Genomic DNA, 13506 nt, shown 5'->3' with positions numbered 1-13506 from the left:
TCCAGTGACTTTGGAAAACATAAGTGGGAACCACTTCCTATTCTCTTCACAGATGTAAATTAGGAACTATTTTTCAAAGTCTTCAGTTTGGTTTTGGTTGAGGATTGCTGATAACCTGCTAGAATCATATTTAATTGAAACAGAAATACCAAATTGAATTTCTTCTGGATGCTGTCCTATCTTGCCAAAATTTTAATGAGTTTTATATGTAAAACCTTGAAAGTGGATATAATAATAATTTCAGCCATGGTCATATTTTTCTTGGGGAAGAGTTACCAATTCAGTGAATAATGAGAAATGTCCCTGTTACATACATAGTAAGACAAAAAATGAGTTGATAGATAAATCAAGTTGAAATAAAACAAAAACCTAATACTCACTGGGATATTTTGGCAATCCACCCACCCCCCGCCCCCATGTCTTATTTTGATAATAAAATACTTACAAAATCAACTTTGGCAATTGTTCGAACACAGCAAACGCAAGATTAATGATAGATTCAACTTGCCCTTTACACTTCTTACCTTTACAGCAAAGGTAATTTGAAGAAAGCGGAGTTGCTGTAAGAGAAACATCTGTTTCTCTATTTATAAAGCAATTGAAAAAATAATAAAATCCAGCGGACATTATGCAAAAAATAACCTTTCCTTAAGAAAACATTTCAGTGTACCAATTTTATTTCATTACTAATGGGTCATTTCAACTGCAGAATATTAGAAATCATTTCCCATTATCACTGCTAATCAGAATCCAAAGTCCTACATGCTGATGATTTTGACAAATTTATGTTGCCGGTAAAATGAAAGTCCTGTTTGTTTGCAACCAAATCATAGACTATCACTACCTTCATAACTCGAGAGGTGAATTTCACTCATTTTCAAAACTCTGAAACTCAAAAGCTGGACTTTCTCTGTTCCTGAGGATCCCCATCAGCAGTGGGATATTTTATATTGATTTGTAACACATCAGGATCACTGAATGCAGTTGGGCGCATGGCGCAAGGTTAATTGGATTGATACATGGCAATAGACAAATGGCCAAATATTTTAGCATTACATTTACTGGAAATCCAAAAGCATTCTTCATTTCCTACCTCTTTCCTAATTGGAAGATATCCTCTAAGTTTTATAGTTTAACCTTGTGAGTCTGACCTCTTCCCTCAAGGGTTTCCTAGTTCCCATTGCTACTGACCAGGACTCATTCAAATGGAGTAACAGTCTCACTTGGTTTTACGAGAAGAGAGGAGAGAGAGGATACTCCGTAGTGTGGCACTGTTTAATTTGTTTTTCCATGGCTTTTCAAAGCTCTGTTCTTTTACTGCCCAGGAAAAGGAAAGGTTTATTTCTGTGCCTGACAGAAAAACTCGTGTGCGATGGGCAATGCATGCTTCAGGTGCCCACTGGGCACGTCTACCCCCCTGAAAACAAGCAGCCCGCTACCACCAGGCATCTGCTCATCCAGTTTATGGTTTTGAAGCACGCATAAAGCACCCACCAGGGACAGCTTGCAATGAAAGTCTGGTTCTGAAGCCCACAGCTAAATCCAGGGTTCTCACCCTACCACAGCACTCTGGCCAGCAGACCCTCTTCATCCACATCCATGGAAACTTGCCAGCCCCACGTCCATATCCTGTCTGAAGTGCGGGGGCCAGACAAGTTATTATTATTTTTTTTTTGCACTTACTGGCCATGCATCGAGTCAACATGTAGGGACGGGATTTAGGTTCCAATTCTGAAGATGCAAAACTGAACAAGCCCCAACCCCTCCCTTCCAGGAGCTTGCAGTTGGAATCGCTCAGACCAGTAGTACAGACGACGTAGCTCTGCTTGTCACTGCGGCCACTGCAGGGTGCTGTTCTGATGGGCATGGTGTTCTGGGGAAAGAGAGAGAGAGTGGGAACAGATAAGGAAAAAAAATGAAAAGGAGCATAAGTAGCCTGCGGTGGAGTAAGGCAACAGCTGAGCTCCCACATCTTCCCCGGTGCTGGGGCTGAAGGATGACACAAGCCAATACAGTGGCCTCTGAACTGGGAGCTTCAAAGGTTTGATAAGTGGACTGTTATCGCTGTGATCATGTCTCATCTTATATGCCCTGAGTCGCAGAGTAACTGACATTTATTAAATGCTGACTATGCACGCAAGTTACATTACCTAATTTAATCATCAGAACAATTTTTCCAGTTGGTACTATAATCTCATTTAACAGATTAGAAATAGATAGGTTACTTGCCTTTTGTCTCACACCTGGTAAATGTGGGAATCAGAATTTGACCCTAATTGTAAGCATTCATTATTGCCTCTGAGCCGAACTGCCTTCCTGTGAGAACACAGTAGGTTCCCAGCAAGCACTGAGCATTTCTGCTTCAGTTTCTGAGCACTGGGACAGCCCTATTTAGCCCTCCTTACCCCTAAGCCAGTGGATCAGCCCATCTGGGGTTTTCCCAAGCCACTCATGGCTGGACCAGTTTTGGTGTTTTGTAGTTGGCTCTTTTCTCTGCCACATGGGTGGGTGTGCTTGGGTTGCTGGGCCATCTGCTCTTCCAGCTTCTGCCAATCTAGAATTTCCCTCCATCTCTCTCTAGCCACCCTGGCAGTTCCTAGTCCTCTGTTGCCTTTGACTTTCACTCCAGTGGCCTTTTTCATTTCACATCTTCCCAGAAGGTTGCTGGTTTCTTCAAATAGTAGAAGGCAAGTAGACTTCAAATAGTCTACTTACTTGCCTTCTAAAGGTGAACTTTGCCAATATTTTAAGTTCACTGAGAAGTGATGTTTTGGAATCAATAGGTCTACAAATTATATCCCTGCTACTTACTAGCTGAATGTCCTTGGGCAAGGGGCTTTACCTCTCTGAGCCTCGATTTTCTCATCTACAGAATGAACATAATAATGCCAATCCAATAGGGTGGTTGCAAAGGCTAAGTAAGCTTGCTTGTGTAAAAACCATAGAGTAACATTTTTCATCAAGGCCACCATACTTCACAACACCAAGCTAGGATAGGAATAGTGTCTCCTGGTGTAATGCAGTTGTATAGTGCACAACCTGTACAACGGTATCTAACACTCCTGCCTGGCATACAGTTAATAATTAGTAAACATTGTTGTTCTTTCCTTTGGAAAACAAATTGTAATAGGCCCTTAAACTCTTTCTTGTGGGATTAGGAGAGCAGCTAGAGTCTATAGCATATAAAGTAAAATAGCTACCTCATCCTCCTCATCCATTTAGATGTTTAAGAAAAACTTTCATGTAGAAAAGCAGGTGCTGATAGCTAACTTCTGGTCTGTCTTCCTCCTCCCATAAAGTGAAATGGTTGAGGGAAGAGTCATTCAACCATTCCTCTGGCCCAAGGGGAGCATGAAGAGCCTCTTCACAAAGGCATGGACATGGCGGCTCCTGGGTGATCGGCTCTCAGCCCATCTGGCAGACTAGCCGTTTAAACTCAGTGCTTTACTTCTACATACTGCACTTTCAGCAGTCAGTTCTTATATAGTGAATAGATATTGGCACATAAATGTATATTTCCCAGTATGTCTCTCTGAGTTCACTGTAGTGCCACTCTGGGAGTGGCAAAGTCTCCACAAATGGATATCATTTGAGCCTTTCTCCACCCAAAGCCTCTACATTTCCAACTTAACATTATTATTTCCCTAGCCCATTGCCTGCTAATAAATATTTTTCCGATCTCTTGACCTAGAAATGATTGTTGAGAATTACTGTCCCTTTCTTACCCTTGTCTTCGTAGCCGAACCCCTTAGATATATGATCCATTCCTACTCTCGCCATTGTATCTGCTCCCTGTACTTAGCCTCTATAATCTGGCTTCTATCTGTTTTAAGATCCTCTCCTGTCTTGTAAAGGCCCTTCCTTCCTCTTTTATTGGCATCTCTCCAGACTCCCCATTTTTTTTCCTTTGGGATCACCAATGACTTTTTCCTCATCAAATGCTGGCCTTACAGGCTCCAAAGAAGTGATGCAATGGAAGAAGTCTTCCCACAGTGGTGTCAGAACAATTGGAAATCAATTTGGGAAAAAAAAGAAACCTTAACTCCTACTTCATGATTGTAGCTTTTTAAAAGATTGATTGATTGATTGATTGATTGATTGATTGATTGATTTGAGAGAGAACATGTGTATGAGTTGCAGGGGGAAGAAGGAGAGAGTGAGAATCCTCAAGCAGACTCCCCACTGATTGCAGAGTCCTCATAGGACTCCATCCCAGGACCCCAAGATCATTACTTGAGCTGAAATCAGAGTCAGCTGCTTACCCAACTGAGCCAGGTAGGCACCACATGATTATACCTTTTATACCCTAAGTTAATTAAGACCTAGACATAAAAGCCAAATCTACAAGACTGTAGAAGAAAACATAGGAGTCTTTTGGGCTTGAAGCAAGCAAAGATTTCTTAGACTGGACCTAAAAAGTATAAATTATAGAAGAAAAAAACGATAAATTGGACTTAAATTTAAAACTTCTACTCAACAAGAAATAATCATGAAGAAAATGAATTGGCAGGCCCTAAACCATCAAGAAAATATTCCTCTTAGAAATAGTTGACAAAGGAGTTATATGCATAATACATAAAGAACTCATAACACCTTAATAGTAAGATGGAAAAACATCAATAAAATGCCAAAAAAAAAAAAAAAAAAAAAAAGCCCTTGGGAGGAGATTGACAATATCAGAGTTGGTAGACACAAAGCAGCCAGAACCCTCACACATTGCTGGTTGAGGTGTAAAATGATACGGCCAGTTTCTTATAACACTAAGAATATAACTATTTTATACCCAGCAATGTTGCTTCTAGGTATTGCCCAAGAGAAATAAATAAAATCACATACCAAAAAAATAAAAATTTAAGGAGACTTATATAAGAATGCTCACAGTGGCTTTCTTAATAGTAGCCAAAACTGGGCCGTGAAGTGGCCATGGAAAGAAGAATAAATTTTAAAAGTGCAGTAGAGGGGATCCCTGGGTGGCTCAGCGGTTTAGCGCCTGTCTTCAGCCCAGGGCGTGATCTTGGAGTCCTGGGATCGAGTCCCACATCGGGCTCCCTGCATGGAGCCTGCTTCTCCCTCTGCCTGTGTCTCTGCCTCTCTCTCTCTCTCTCTCTCTCTCTCTGTGTCTCTCATGAATAAATAAATAAAATATTTTTTAAAAAGTGCAGTAGAGCTGTACAATGAAATGCCATCCAGACAAAAAAAGAAACAATCCAAATAGCAACATATTTGAGCTCAAAGACCTTCTGTGCTGGGACGCCTGGGTGACTCAGTGGTTGAGCATATGCCTTTGGCTCAGGGCGTGATCCCAGAGACCCTGGATCGAGTCCCACATTGAACTTCTTGCATAGAGCCTGCTTCTCCTGTCTCTGTCTCTCTCTCTCTGCCTCTCTCTGTGTCTCTCATGAATAACTAAATAAAATCTTTAAAAAAATAGACCTGTGGGAAAGAAGGCAAACATAAAAGATGTCAAATATTCTATGTGATTGCATTTATGTAAAGTTCAGGAACAGGAAAAAATGAGTTACAGAGATAGAACCCAGGACAGCAGTGTCCTCTGAGGTGGGGAACGAGATGGAGAGTAGGGATTGACCAGTCAGGGACATGGGGGAGATTTCCTGGGCAGGGGGAATATTCTATATCTTGATAGGAATGTGATTTCCATGCATGTATACCTTTGTCAAAACTCATTGAACTTGTGCACTTAATATCTGCGATTTCTCTGAAAATCCTAATTCCCTAAAAGCAAACTTTATAAAAAACAAAATTTTCCTCCTTCTTGGCCTTTTTGTTATTATCTTGTATCTCTTCAAACTATAACCTCCACTCTGAGGCCCCTGCATCTTGTTCCTACCCCTGGTTCTGTGTGCTGCCAAAGAGCCTGTGTTTATTCCTCCATCCTTCTCCTTTGCATTCTCTCATTCATTCATTCATTCGCTCCCAGCATCCTCACTGTCAAGACACAATTCAACTAAATTCATAGATTCATTCATCAAGGCTTATTTCTCAGCAAGGTTGGAGAACATTCCCTCTGCAGCCTAAGAGAATGTGCCCTCCGTGATTCACATGCCATCCACCCTCCCCTCCTTTCTGCCCACCACTTCATACCTCCCTCTGAAACCAAACAAAACCAAATTGCTTACCTGGAAATATCATAAGATCCACAAATATCAAAGCCAGCTTGGCACACAGTGCCCCACAAGCCTGTGTCACGATGTCACCCTTGTTTTCCAGAAATAAACTCCTCCTTCGCTTTGAGTCCTGTCATGCTCAGAGGAATACACTGGAGAGTGACTGTAGCTAATTCTGGTGTCCCAGTGGCATCTAAGTGCAGGGCAGATGTTCGGTGAATATTAATAAGCAATAACAACTATATGCTTGGGTACGGGAGCTGGACCCCAGGCACAATGTGACCAGAGAAACAGAACAACAAATTCCAAAGCTTTCTATGGTCATTAATTAAGATTAGAAAGGTAGCAAAATACATGAGAAAAAAATGAAGTGATTTTTAGAGGCAGGCCTGACAATGCCCAGGATGATTTCATTTTACTGGGTTCTCTTTGTTTTGTTTTCCTTGTGTTTGGAAAAGGACCCTGTCTCACTCACACAGCCACAAAGGAAAGACATCAGAGCAACTGAAAACCATATAGCTGCTATTGTCTTAGCCGGACTTTATTACCCAGCTTAATACTCAGAAATACAGGACAGGGTAAAGGCTTACGGAGAATATGACAAGGGGTCTGGCTGAAATATTCTGTAAAAGAATTATCCAGATCAAAGTAATTTTCTTGTTCCATCTCTTTGTACCAAAGACATTGGATGACTTGTTCCATTTTCTAGGCGTATTTTTGTCTGCTTTTCTGAAGCTCGTCCTATATGACTCTGGAGTAAAGTTATAAGGAGATATCAATACTACTAATGCTGGGTATCTGTTAATACTACCCATTTCATTTTGTGGAACTGAAATCCCCGAGCCACAGGGCAGGTGTTCCTCCAGGTGAAAGGATGCAAATCCTTGGGGTGGGTAAGTTATCTTGTAAGTTTAAAGGTGGAAAAAAACTACTTTTAATGGGAGATGGGGAAGAGGAGAGATAAAGATCAGGCAAGGTCTTGTGAAGTGTTTTTCAATTGGACCCAGACAGTGATTAAATCTGATTATGTGTATATTGAAGACACATGCCTTGCATAGAAGGGCAAAAGCAGTAAACCTTCAAAAGGCTTTTCATTTTCCTACATTCTTGTAAATGACCTGTCCCTGAGTTCTTCCCCCCTGCTCTACTCTCCCACTTTCTCCTTGTCCACTGAGCTGAACTCACTCCAGCCTTCTCCTCCGTTACTTGACATGAGATTTGTCACTGTGTCTCTGGAATGCTCTTCTCCCGGATATTTATGAGGTTTCTCCTCTTCACTTGATCATTCAGCCTTCCCTGACTAGCCTAGCTGACCCACTCAGACACTCTATCCTCTCACCGTATGAAGTGGTCTCGATGGCACACATCACTAATTTGAGCCATCTTAGGTATCTTAGCACATCTCCTATAGGCTCCATGAGGACTATATGTTCTCTGTCTTCATTTCTATATCTTCAACCCCTGGAATGATGTCTGCTGTAGACCAAGCATTCATTAAATGAATGAATGGATGGGTGAAGAAAGATGTTCCCATTCCTTGAAATTCCTTGGAAAATGCATGCAATGAATGAGGATTGAGTAACTCACCTTGCTTACAGATTAGGATGCAGGGCAGTGAGCTTGCAAGCTCAGATGGAGGGTGGCACCCAAAACAGGAATGCTAGCTACCACAGGCAGCAGTCGAGGCAACTACTACACCAACAGGGAGCAAAAGTATGCTTTTGGCCTCAGTCGGGATATGAGCAAAGCCATGTTTAAGGATCAAGGCAGGGCTAGTGTGGAGGACGGATCTGAAGGAGGGCTAGGAAGAGGAAGTGAGAGTAGGGGTGTTCAGAACGACAACAATGACTACACTGTGCTGAGGGCTTCCTGGCTGCCGGACCCTTTGCTATACACATTCACTGCCCCCCCTTACGTGTGCTGACAGAAAGTTCATGGGATAGGTCTCAGAACTCCCAACTACAGAAAAGAAACGGAGGCGTGAAAAAGCTAAGTAACTTGTCCAAGGTCACACAGCTCAAGAGAGCCAACTGGGAGAAATCTGAGGGGAGTGTTATCTGAAGACGAGGAGGGTAAATGTTAGTGCTCCCAGCAAATATTCTTGGCTGTCATTGTTCCAGTCATTCTCCGGGTGGACTTGGCCACGGGACTTGCTAATGCCAATGGAATATAAGTGAAAGTGCTAAGTGTCACTTTTGGTTGGAGGTCTTGAGAACCAGTGTGCAATTTACCTGAGGTCTCCTTTCTTCTGCCACAGAGACCAGTGCTGTGACTGTTGGAGGCTGGGTCCTGGAGTATCCCAGGTGGAGCACAGCCCCAGCCAAGCTGTGACCAACCCATGGCACAGGTTGTTTTGGGCCACAGAGGTCTGTATAATCCAGTCTACTCTGAATTCTTTATACAAGGAGGATCACCATAGAGTTCAGCAGGACAGGAACAGAATATCAGCAATTGCCCTGGAAGGACACCTCTACAGAAATAGTTTGCATACTAATTGAATCATGCTGAAGATGGGGCTACATCTTCAAATTTTGTCTCCTTTCCACAGCACCCTTTGGTAAAGAAAGTTGAGTTAATCTTCCACCTTCGGTGTTATAACAATCTTCAGTATTATCAACATTGGTTCATACAGGTACTTATTTTATTTTTCCCCTTCATCCTGATTCCCAAATATAGTTATCTTTAAATGTGCACGTTTTTGTGAGTGCGTGTTTTGAATTTACACAATTGGTATGGTGCTATAATTCTCATTCTGCCCTTAAATTGTCTTAGGGTTATTTTTTTTTTCTGTGTCATTCTCTGCATATAGCTCTAGGCACATTTTGTTTGTTCCTCCTCCAAATTTCAAAGTATTCCATAGTAGGTGCCCATCACCTGTCACCTGTCCACAGCCCTAACGGCGGACACAAGGTAATCATCCACTCACTTTTCCCACCCAATGCCAACACGAAATCCAACACAGAATCCCTTATAAAATCAGCAAGAATTGCTCTGCGATCTGTGGGCAGGAGTCAGATGACTTGGTCCTAAGTCTGGGCACACTTAATTCCATTAAATACTACCAAAATGTCACACATTTGGAAAGGCCAGTATAAATTTATACTGCTACCAGTGGTGCCAAGGGTCCTGATTTCCCATGTGGTTTCAGTGTTGTTTCTTATCCACATCTGTAAAATGGTCTGGCCCCATCCTTTGCCTGGCACCTCCTCGGAGCCTGTGAGCTAGCTCTGTGAGGTGCCCTGAAGTCACCACATGGGGATAAGGCATTTGCAAGGTCAGTTCTCTGGGACTGGTGAGCCCTGCCCAACAAGTGTCGCTGCACTCCTATACTGGTCACCTGGGGCTAGGGACTGAACCTGTGCCTTCCGTCTTGTCGTCCCAGAGCCCAGCCTGGCACACAGCAGGTACTCAACGAATATTTGCAGCTTTGCTGAATTTGCTGCAAAAGCATCAGTAACTTACTGTTTTAGGACTCCACTAAATTATTCAGTTGGCCTGAAAGCCAGGATAAAACTTCCCAAGATGCCCGAGTCCCTGGGTGAATCTTCTTCACTGAGAAATATAATAAGCCATAGATTTTAATTATTCCAAGGGCACTGCCTGGTCAGTAGCTCTCTGCATCGTGCACATGCCCTGAGCCTGGATTCACATGATTATGTTTGTTTTTAGTGTATGAGATTCACCTGTTTCCCATTTCCTCCTTTCTGCCTTCGTTCCTCAGGGGATCTGAACCAAAATACCTCCTTTGCTTTACAAATTAGAAATGAACAAATTTAGTGTTTCAAATGATAAAACAAACAGCAGTAGCAAACAACACAAAGCCAGTCTCCTAGGAACAGAATATCTGACTTTGGGCTCCCTGAGGATGAGCCATCACCAGCATGGGCGGGCAGCCCGGCTCTGTCCCCTTCGGTGGCAAAGGGGAGATTTGGAGGCAGCTCACCACAAACTTGTGGTGTGAGGATGCATGCTTCCCCATCTTGAAAATAACTAGTGCAAATGCCAGGTAAATAATCCTGGAAAGCTAATAGGTGCTGCATTTGGCTTCTTCCCAACCTCTCTTCCACGAGGACCTGCAGAGGCACTGGTTTATGTGCCCAGATCTGCTCAGCTCACAATTCGCCCCAGACTTCTCCTCCATATTTGTCAGTGTTACCAGAATGATGCATTTGATTAAAAACAACAACAACAACAACAACCAGCAAGTCTAGGAGCACAGCAAAAGCTTGATTAAGAGAGATGTTTGGGCAATGGGGTAGTTTGATGAATTTTAGGTTCTGAGTAACTGAGAGTTAAGTAAGAAATCCTTTTTGATCCCTGTGACTGAAAACATTTCTGAAATGAACTAGTCCATTCTCCTGTCCTTGTAAGAACAGAGGAATGAACACAGTGGAATCTTTCTTAGAGGACAGGGGGTTCAGCAGGAATTCCCGGCCATCATTCTTAAATGCCAATTATAAGATTATTCAGGTAGATTTAGAAGGTATAGAAGCTGGACATGGACAAATCCTGATACCTTCTAGGAGCTGAGATTTATAAACAAGTCTTTTCGTTTCCTTTTTGTAATTTGCCATTGAGGGCATAAAACAGGTCTGGTTAATGGAGGACCCTGATTAGTTGGAACACAGGCAATTGAAGTTTTGGAGTTTTGTTTAGAATTGTAGTGAACAGTAATTTGATTCATTTTCTAATTAAACTAATACTGTTTTTCAAGTTCTTGAGTCCATAGGCTCATGTTCTTCTGTGGAAGAGAGTATCTCATAAAAATCATAAATGTTATCCAGAGAGAATTAAGTATAATTTTTGTCCAACATTGATTCATATCATACATGAAGGATAATTGTGGCTTTTGAAACAATCGTATTTTTAAAGTAAATAACCTTAATTTATCTAAATGTGTTATAGAAACTTCTGTTTTGGAAAGATAGTGTAGTATAGTGAGCTGAGTTCTAGCTTTGAAATCAGACATGACCTGAGTGAAATTTTAGCCCCTGCCGTGTGACTATGAAAAAAATTATTTAACCTCTCTGAGCCTGGACTTCCTCCTCCAAGAAATAAAGATAAAAATCGTTCTCTTACAGAGAGGGTCAGGCTGGAGATTATATGAGAGGATATGTGAAAGTGCCTGATTCCTAGTGGTTGTTGAAGAAAGTCAGATTTCCCCCGATGATTTAAGAAAACAAATTGGGGCCCCTGGATGGCTCAGTTGGTTAAGCATTTGACTCTTGACTTTGGCTCAGGCCATGATCTCAGGATCATGAGATGGAGCCTCATGTTGGAGTCCGAGTTGCACATGGAACCTGCTTAGGATTTTCCCTCTCCCTCTGCCCCTCCCCCTCCCCCTACCAGAATGCTCGCTCTGTCACACACACTCTCTCCCTAAACAAACAGATGACAAAAACAAAACAAAAGAAAACAAATTGTATCATATATTGCCTTGACCAAAACCAAATAATCTAGAAAACCAAATATATCTTAGAAGGGTAACATTGCCTCATCGAGTCATACCAGCTGCAGAATTTATTAATGATGGTTAATTTCATGTGTCACATTGACTGGGCCAAGGGATACCAAGGTATCTGGTTAAACATTATTTCTGGGTGTGTCTGTGAGGATGTTTCTGGATGAGATTAGCATTTGAGTCTGTGGACTCAGTAGAGCAGATTGCCCTCCCCAGTGTGGGTGGGAACTGTCCAATCCCTGAGTACAACGAAAGGTGGAAGAAGAGAGAATTTATCCCATCTCTGTCTGTCTGGTGGACCTCTGGCATTGGTTGCCCTCAGGATGGATACTTACACCAATAGCTCTCCTGTTTCCCAGGCCTTCAGACTCCGACTGAACTACACCACTGGCTTTCCTGGGCTCCACCCTGTGGACAGCAGATTGTTAGCTTCCATCATCTCATGAACCAGTTCCTTATGATAAATCTTTTTATATATTTCCTGTTTCTTCTGTTTCTCTGGAGAAGCCTGACAAATGCACCGTTTTCAGGAAGCAGACTCTACCTACTGACCTGAATTACAACTGCTGATTTGGGAAAATTTGAGCCTTCCCAGCCCACTTGTTCACGACTCTCCTCCTGGTTCTTTAAACCAATGTGGAAGCCACCCTCTCCAGAAGTGCCCATGTGGGAATTTTCAAGGTATTTTTACACAAAGTCATCTCATTTTTTCCTTTCTCTTTTTCTCTCTTTATCTTTTTGTTTAGTTACCTCCCACAGTGGCAAAACAAAATTTCAATGTGATAGTGGAAACTGGAGTCTATGTTTACACAGGTTGGAAAGAAATAAGCCATGTAAATTATGCCTTTTTTTCTGCAGGTTTTAGAGACAGGTTACCTCATTCGATGTCTGACTACAGAGAGAAATGAGGCTGAACTGCTTTATAAATAGGTTTTAAATCTGTGGCCTCACACAAGTCCTCATGTCTCACTCCCTACTCTGGATCAGCAAATTGAAGAGGAAGGGAAAAGTGCTCTTTGAGGTCCTTGGCCACTCCACCGCAGAGGTAAGAATGCTGGCCGAGTCCTGGTGAGAAGCATTACTAGCTGTGAGGATGTACGAATTTCAACTTTCTTCCTCTGTAAATGGAAAATTAAACTACTCCCTTGGTAGGGTTGTTGTAACATTTAAAGTAAAAATATTTACTAGGCATACAGGAGGCTTCCCATGAATGACAAGTGTGTTCTTCAGGCACGTGAAGTAAACATAGGAAACAGACTCTCCATTGATCTTTCAAATGGCAGGACTTGGCTTGTCAAGGGTGTGGCACAACTGGAACTGATGACATGTCAAATGGTGTGACCATTTGGGGAAACTCTTTGGAAGTTTCTATAAAGCGAATCACGTACTTACCGTATGACCCAGCACTACCACTCCTAGAAATGAATGTGTATGTCCCCAGAACACATTCTGTACAAGAACAACATTCTTGTACAAGAATGTTTACATCAGCTTTATTCACAATAGACAAAAATTCTAAAAGAGACCAAAAGTTCACCAGCTGGTGATTGGATAAACAAACTAGGGGGTGTCCACACCCTGGAATAGTACGGAGCCAGAAAAAGGAAGACACTAGTGATCCATGCGACAAGATGGGTTGATCTGAAAATCATTGAATCAAACAAAGGAAATCAAACACAAGGGAATATATACTATATAATCCCAAAGTTCAAGAATGCTAGTGATAGACGGCAAAGTAGTAGCTACCTGGGAGGGTGGAGTGGTGGTATTGACAGCAAAGGAACCTGACAACTTTCTGAGGTGACAGGCATCACCTAAGTATTCAGTGATGGCTGCACAGATAGGCACAGAATCATCAAGCTGCACCATTAAGATATGTGTATTTCATATTTGTAAATTAAATCTTAAAAATAGACTGAA

General features: G+C 42.1%; 1 long non-coding RNA gene across 2 annotated transcripts; it reads right to left on the bottom strand.

Moving 5' to 3' along the window:
* Positions 1-679: 679 nt before the first annotated feature.
* LOC111096813 lies at positions 680-13054 on the bottom strand. 2 transcript variants are annotated; one of them, XR_005361726.1, is made up of 4 exons: positions 12979-13054; positions 11922-11994; positions 6138-6318; positions 680-1873 (listed from the first exon to the last, which is right to left on the bottom strand). It is a non-coding gene; the product is annotated as an uncharacterized LOC111096813 (long non-coding RNA). The 2 variants fall into 2 exon arrangements; XR_005361727.1 differs by lacking the exon at positions 11922-11994 and having other exon boundaries at positions 12979-13051.
* Positions 13055-13506: the final 452 nt, after the last annotated feature.

This window comes from Canis lupus, chromosome 7 (assembly GCF_011100685.1).
Source record: "Canis lupus familiaris isolate Mischka breed German Shepherd chromosome 7, alternate assembly UU_Cfam_GSD_1.0, whole genome shotgun sequence".
Lineage (NCBI taxonomy): Eukaryota > Metazoa > Chordata > Mammalia > Carnivora > Canidae > Canis > Canis lupus.
This window is presented reverse-complemented; position numbering and strand designations above follow the sequence as displayed.